The 7,797-nt window shown below is 41.3% G+C and overlaps 1 protein-coding gene across 3 annotated transcripts in view; it reads left to right on the forward strand.

Annotated features, from left to right (window-relative positions):
- The first annotated feature begins 305 nt into the window (after positions 1-305).
- Positions 306-7,797, forward strand: part of HSPB11 (heat shock protein family B (small), member 11) — an 84,744-nt gene continuing 77,252 nt past the window's right edge. For all 3 annotated transcript variants that reach the window (XM_008581864.1, XM_008581861.1, XM_008581862.1), the window contains exon 1: positions 306-381. The gene's annotated coding sequence lies outside the window, so the exon portion shown is untranslated. The remainder of the gene's footprint in view (positions 382-7,797) is intronic.

The raw sequence follows: 7,797 nt of genomic DNA on the forward strand, positions 1-7,797 counted from the left end.
GGCCGAAGACTTGAGGGCGGAGGGCGCCCAGCTGCAGAAGTGGGCACTGCGCGTGCGTGCTCGTGTGAGCGGGTGGGGGGGTCCCCTGGGTTCCTGCGGCCCCCAGGGATTGAGCTGAGCTGGGGGTGGGCAGGCAGCGCGCGCTCTCGCACTTTCCTGGGGAAAGGCGCTGGGGCGGGGTACCCTAGCTTGACCCGTTCGGTGCGAGCGAGCCGGAGGGGCGGGGCCTGGGGGCAGGGTGGAGCGAAGAGCCGGGGGCGCGCGCCCGGGAACTCCGAGGAGGCCGGGGCGAGGGGCGGGGGCCCAAGGGAAGTCCCGAGGCGGCCCGTCTGTGCGACCGGAGCTAACGGGAGGCCCAGGCGAGCGGGTCGGCGGGGCGGGGTAGGCCGGCACCGGGGGAGGTGGGAGCACGGCCGGGCGAGGCAGACGGAGGGAGATGCTGGTGGGAAGGGATGGAGGAGAGTGGAGAGGGGTTGGGAGGACGCTCGCGACGCGGAGGCGGGAGGCGCCGAGGGGGAGCCTCGGCGCGGGGGAGTCTGAGGTAGGCCTGCTCTCTCCGCTTGGCCCTGGAGGCGCTAGTGCCAGCCCACGAACCTTGTTGAGGCCAGAAATCGTTTTGACGCCCAAAAGGGAAAAACAGTTGCAAACCGAATTAATAAATTACCAATGTGTAAGATGCGAATGCATTTAATATATTTTATATCATTTGGGGCGGGGCCTCCAAAAGTGTTTGTGTTAGGTCTGAGGAGGAGGGTTTGGGGGGAGATGAGAAGTGGTGTCCGTTTTAATTTCCGCCAAAGTTCCCATTGATGATGTTATGGGAAAAGGTTTGAGGAGTTCATCTGTAAGAGCACTAGAACCACGGGGGCTGGTCAAGGAGAAAGTCAACCGAAGACTTGACCCGAGAAGTTTTCAGAAAGAAGGACCAGAACGTGCATGTGAACTCAAGATGAAAGGGTGAACTACAGAGGAACCCAGTGGCCCTGGCTTAGAGGATAGGATAAGGCGTCAGAGAAGTCCAGGGGCAGGGATTTTTAAAAATTGAATGGATGGCACCCCAGAGTGCACCACCTTTGGTAAACTGAGGCCCCGAGGGAATACATGTGTGTTTACAGCAAGGCATCTCATGGTGGGTGATTAGACTACATCCCAAACCTACACTTAAGAGTGAGGAAGCAACACATCTACTGACTTGTTCCATGCGTTTCTTTGGGGTTTGTTTGCCTCTTTCTCATTAACTGAAACAAAAGAAGCTTAAAGAGTACCCAACCTCTGCTGTTTCTTACTTGTTATTTAAGTAATTCTACCCAACACAGGAAATAGGAAAGATGATGGTGGGTATAGGAAGTATAAAATGAATTTTGTATTAAAGCACTTGTTTGCTCCCTTCAGACAGTTTAGATAATTAAGAATGTGAGATAAGAAAACTGAACATTTGGAGAGTACGCTATTTCCTGTTCATCTACTGCACATCAATGCTCGATACGTTTCCCTAAAATGTAGCTCTTTTTAAAAAACAAGTTCTGTCCCTAAATCCCCCACATTTCTGCTCCCAAACAGACTACCGCAGGGTTTCTCCACTTTTGCACTGTTCACATCTTGGGCTAGATAATTGTTTTTTGGGAGGGGGGCTGCCTTGTGTATGTTGGTATATGTAGTGTCATCCTATCCTCCCCCACCAAGTTGTGACAGTGACAACGATCTCCAGACATTGTCAAATGTCCCCTGAAGGGCAAAATCACCCCCAGTCCATTTGAGAACCACTGGATTACAGGAAATCTTGTCTTGAAACGATTCAGCCCTGTTCTTTCAGCTTTCTCCATGTAACATGGTTATAGATCGTCAAGAACTTTTTATTCTCCTCTGAACAATATCGAGCCTGACAACACGTACTACTTATACTACCCAGAACTGATCACAGTATTCTGGATGTGGATCACACTATGCTAGCACATAGCATATTAATATTTATATAATATAATAATATATTATTAGTTGCTTGCTTGTCCATCTTCTTTGACACTAAGCCTGAAGGCAAGAACCAAGTCTTACTTAGGTTGCATTCATCTTTGCAATACCAGCACAGTGCCTGGCCCTTAGTTCAAAAGGGCCTTAGTTGGTATTCACAAATTTTGACAGAATGTAGAATCTCTTTAATTCTTTTAATATAATTGAAGATAGCATTATTTTAACTTGGGGGCAGATATAGTAGTACACTGTTGCCTTGTATTAACTTTGTGATCTACCAAACCTGTTAGTTTTAAACATCTAGATCAAGGGTTGGCAGACTTTTTGTAAAGGGCCAGATAGTAAGAATTTTAGGCTTTATGGGCCTGATAGTCTGTCACAGCTACTCACCTCTGTCACTGTAGCATAAATGCAGCCATAGAAAGTATATAAACAAATAAGCATGGCCATGTTCCAGTAAAACTTTATTCATGGACCTTCAAAGGTGAAATTCATGCAATTTTTATGTCACAAAATATTATTTTGATTTTAAAAAATATTTTAAAATGTAAAAAGCATTTTTAACTCATGGGACATATAAAAACAGGTGGCATGCTAGATTCGGTTTGCAGGCAGTAGTTTGCTAACCCCTGATCTAGACTAACCCTAGTATGACAGATTTTTAAAGTCTGGGTATAGGCCTTTTATCTATATTAAATATCTTTTTGTGTGTTTGTGTGGCAGCTGGCCGGTAAGAGGATCCGAACCCTTGACCTTGGTGTTATAACACCATGCTTTAACCATGCAAGCTAACTGGCCCACCACATTTAAATATCTTATTCATTGCAATCCATATTTCTAGCTCTCTCATTTCTTTTCGATGTCATCTAGCATATTAGCTGACATCCCAACTTTGTGTTGTCTACAGATTGATAAGTATACTTTTTGCATCCTTAATAAAAATGTTGAATGGAATAAGGATAGAAGTCTTCTACAAGTTTATTTTGTTCCATTAATCCTCATTCTTTGAGAATAGCCATTCAAAGAGTTATAAATATCTACCTAAAATACTGCCTGTCACCCAACCCACATTTCTCCATCTGGTCCATAGGGTATCCTAAGCAGCTTTGTCTGATGCTTTGTTGAAATGTTCACAATATGTCCCTAATTGTTAGGAACTCCATCAAACAAACAAACAAACAAAAACGGTATAGGTTTATATTACTTGTAAGCTAATGTTATTGCTACTTCTAGTTTTACTACTTTTTTGGTTGCATTTTCAAGGCCATCATTTTAATAACGAAATTTAATAATTTTAGGATTTTGTTGAGAATTAAAATCCAAGTACAACAATCTGTATTTACAAGAATTCACTGTCTTTCTCCTCTTCAAACTAAGGGTTGACAATGTTCCTCCAACACCAGTTCTCTGGTATCAGTAGTATTAAAAGCTATGGTAAGGGGCCGGCCCATGGCTCACTCGGGAGAGTGTGGTGCTGATAACACCAAGGCCCCGGGTTCGGATCCCATATAGGGATGACTGGTTCACTCACGAGCTGAGCGTGGTGCTGACAACACCAAGCCAAGGGTTAAGATCCCCTTACTGGTCATCTTTAAAAAAAAAATAAAAAATAAATAAATAAAAGCTATGGTAAGATTGGCCAAGGGGCCGGCCCGGTGGCGCACTGCTGTAGTGCGCCTCTTGGGAAGCGTGGTGGCGCTCCCGCCGAGGGCTCGGATCCCACATACAGACCGGTTCCCGCTCACTGGCTGAGCCAGGCGCGGGAGCAGCGCCGAGGGCTGCGATCCCGTTGCCGGTCCCGGTCCGGTGCGGGGGCGACACTGAGGGTTGCGATCCGTTGCCGGACATGGAAAAAGACAAAAAAAAAAAAAAAAAAAAGATTGGCCAAGATATGTATCTTTTTTATTGACTGGTGCTATCATAGCTTTTAATACTATTGATAATAGATTTTAAAACTATAATAAAAAGTGAACTTTATGCTAATATAAAAACTGAGAAAATAACAAGGTCAGGGTTTGGATCACTGTACTGGCCAGCTGCCAAAATAAAATAAAAACTAACAAGAAATGGATTTCTACAAAATACAAATTGTCAGTAATGGATACAAATTATCAGAGTTGATTCAAGAAGGTGGAGAAAACCTGAACAGAACTATTGAATTTGAAGTAGTAAAAATCTACCTACAGCCACTTCACCTGGCTTACAGGATCAAAGTACCCCTATCTTATATAAATTGTTTCAATAACTAGAGAGAGGGGAAGCTCTCCAACTTCTTTATGTTTGGAGTGCAATTTTTCTTTTTTCTTTTTTTTTAAAAAGATGACTGGTAAGGGGATCTTAACCCTTGACTTGGTGTTGTCAGCACCACGCTCACCCAGTGAGCAAACCGGCCATCCCTATATGGGATCCGAACCCGGGGCCTTGGTGTTATCAGCACCGCACTCTCCCAAGTGAGCCACGGGCCGGCCCTGGAGTGCAATTTTTCAAAACCAGATGTGGACTGAATGACAATGGGAAATTATAGGACAATCTCACTTAGCAATTTATTGGCAAAAGTTCTAAATATAATATTAGCAAGCTGAATCTAACAGTGGATAAAAATAATAATGTACCTTGGACATGTAGACAGTTTATGCCAGGAACTGGGATGCTATAATATTGGAAAATCTTGATTTAATTGATCACATTAACAACCTGTAGAAAAATCTATATGATCATCTTCAATGCTCTTTCATGTTTAAAAGAAAAAAAAAAAAAAACCAAAAAACCCGATAACCTAGAAACGAATTTCTATAACTCAATGAATAATATCCAACAAAAACTTTATTGAACATGACATTTAATAATGAAATGTTAGGGGCCGGCCCGGTGGCGCACTGGAGAATGCGCCACTTGGGAGCGTGGTGGCGCTCCCGCTGAGGGTTCGGATCCCATGTGGAGACCGGTTCCCGCTCACTGGCTGGACACGGTGTGGGCGCGACGCCGAGGGTTGCAATCCCATTGCTGGTCCCCGGTGCGGGCGCGACACCGAAGGTTTCGGTCCCGTTACCGGTCAGTAAAAAAGACAAAAAGGAAAAAAAAAATAATGAAATGTTAGAAACAGTCCTATGGTCTAGAATAAGACCTTTTTAAAAAGTAATATTTTGGGCCGAGCCTGTGGCGCACTCGGGAGAGTGTGGCGCTGGGAGCGCAGCAGCGCTCCCACCGCAGGTTCGGATCCTACATAGGGATGACCAGTGCGCTCACAGCGCTCACTGGCTGAGCGCGGTGCGGCCAGTCTCCAAAAAAAAAAAAAAAAAAGTAATATTTTTTGAGTGATCCCATTTACAGTAGCAGTAGAAACTATAAGGTGTCTAACAGTAAATCTAACAAAGGAAGTAAAGATATGTTTGGAGAAAACTATAAAACAATTTAAGGACTTAAAAGAAATACTAGGTAAATGAAGAGACATGCCAGATCCATGGATTTGAGGACTCATCATAAACATGTCAGTTCTCTCCAAATCTATAAATTCAATTGAATTGCAATCAACATCTCAAAGAGTTTTTTTTTAATTAACAAAATTGTTTCTAATAATCAAGGTACAAAGCATACGTTGAAACCAATTTTGAAAATTAGGTAGGGGAATTTACCTTGCCAGTTATTAAAATATGCCTTATTCTATCATTTTGGTTCAATCTGTGTCGTTATATTTAGGATATGTCTCTTGAAAACAGTATTTAGTTTTTTTTAATTCAATCTAATAATCTAGTGTTTAGATTATTAACATTTAATGGAATAATCGATATATTTGTGCTTAAATCTATGTTGTTGCTATTTGTTTTCTATTTGTCCTGTCTTTATTCTTTTCTTCCTCCTTTACTGCCTTCTTTCAGATTAATCAAGTATTTTTATGATTTTCCATTTTTTCTCCCCTATTAACCTTCTTCTCTTTGTTTTATATTTTCTAGTGGTTACTTTATCCTAATCCTAGGATTGCAACATGCATTCTTAACATCCTAGTTTACTTGGAATTAATATTGTATTCATGTTCAGTGTAAGAACTTTACAAAAGTACTTTACAAAAGTACCATTTCATTTACCCTTCTCTTGTCTTTTGTATTATTATTGCATTTATTACTTCTACCTATGTTTAATCCCTACCATTCATTGCTATTATTGCAAATCCATGTTCTTTAGATAGACGATAGTGTTTTAAAGAAATCATGAGAATATTCTTCTATGTTAACAATATATTTACTATTTCTGGGGCTCTTCATTCCTTCCCACAGATTCAACATGGAATCATTTCCCCTTAAGGAACTTCCTTTAATATTTCTTGTAATGTGGGTCTACTGATAACAAATACTCAGCTTTGTTGGTCTGAAAATGTCTTTTATTTGCCTTTCTTTTTGAAGGATATTTTTGGTGGATATAGAATTCTGTTCTTTTTTTTTTTTCAGAACTTTGAGATGTAATTTCATTGTCTTTTGACTTCCATTGTTTCAGACGAGAAGTCAGATTTTTTTGTTTGTTTGTTTTTTCCTTTTTGTCTTTTTTCGTGACTGGTAACGGGATCGCCACCCTCGGTGTCGCACCCGCACCGCGCTCAACCAGTGAGCGGACCGGTCTCTATATGGGATCCGAACCCTCGGCAGGAGCACCGCCACGCTCCCAAGCGCCGCACTCTACTGAGTGCGCCGCCAGGCCAGCCCAAGAAGTCAGTTTTAATTCTTACTGTTGTTCTCCTGAATATAATGTGTTTTTTGCTGAGACTGCTTTTAATTTCTTCTGTTTGATTTTTAGCAGTTGACTAAGTTGTGCCTAGGTGGAATCTTCTTTGTATTTATTCAAATTAGGGTTCACTGAGCTGCTTGGACCTGTGCATCCATATCTTTCACAAATTTTGAAACATTTTAGCCTTCTCTCTTTATTTTTCTCTATGCTATTCACTTTCTTTTCTCCTTCTGGGACTTCAGTTACATGTATTTCATACTAGTTTGATATTATTTCATAGGTATCCAATACTCTATTCTGTTATTTTCACCTTTTATGTTTTATTTTGGATCACTTTTATTGACCTATCTTTAAGTTCACTAATCCTTTCTTATGCTGTGTTCTGTTTGATGTTAAGTTCATCTAATGAATTCTTTACTTTAGATGTTGTATTTTTCAGTTCTAGAATTTACATTTTGTCCTGTTTTGCTAAAATGCTCTTTCTGTTCACCCATTTTGTCCATCTTTTCTCTAAATTTTCTAACAGATTTATAATACTTATCTTTATATCTGTCAGCTAATTCCAGCACCTGGGAATCTATCATCTATCAAGATCTACTTCTAATAACTTTGTTCCATGTTGTAGTTAAAAGAACAATAGGGACTGAAGTAGATAATATTCTTTCCCAGAGAGAAAACATCATTTCTTTATCTGGTTGCTGGGATGAGGGGCAAATCATTTCTGTCTAACTAGGAATTGTGCTGGGTTTGGACCAAGTTGCAGTTTTAAATAGTTTCAGTTTATCTCTGGTTTCAGATAAGTGAGAGTAAGATCAATTCCCCCTTTATCAGGGCTTTGGTATATAAGTACGGAGACCAAAGAAATCGTTCTTTGCTTGTCAGCTGCACCTAGTTTCCTGTGAAACTCCACGTAGGGGCTGATTTCTTTGATTTTATCAGGAGTTGAACTGAGTGGGTGTTGGGTTGCTGCTGTATTTAGTTGCACCTCAACTCTGCTGCATACAACATGGATAGATCTCACAATGATGAGTAGAAGAAGGCAGATATAGTGGAAACTGTGTGATTCCATGTTCATTAAGTTTAGGCAAAATTAATCTATAGTGGGCCGGCCTG

Source organism: Galeopterus variegatus, unplaced genomic scaffold (genome assembly GCF_000696425.1).
Source record: "Galeopterus variegatus unplaced genomic scaffold, G_variegatus-3.0.2 Scaffold2480, whole genome shotgun sequence".
Taxonomy (NCBI): domain Eukaryota; kingdom Metazoa; phylum Chordata; class Mammalia; order Dermoptera; family Cynocephalidae; genus Galeopterus; species Galeopterus variegatus.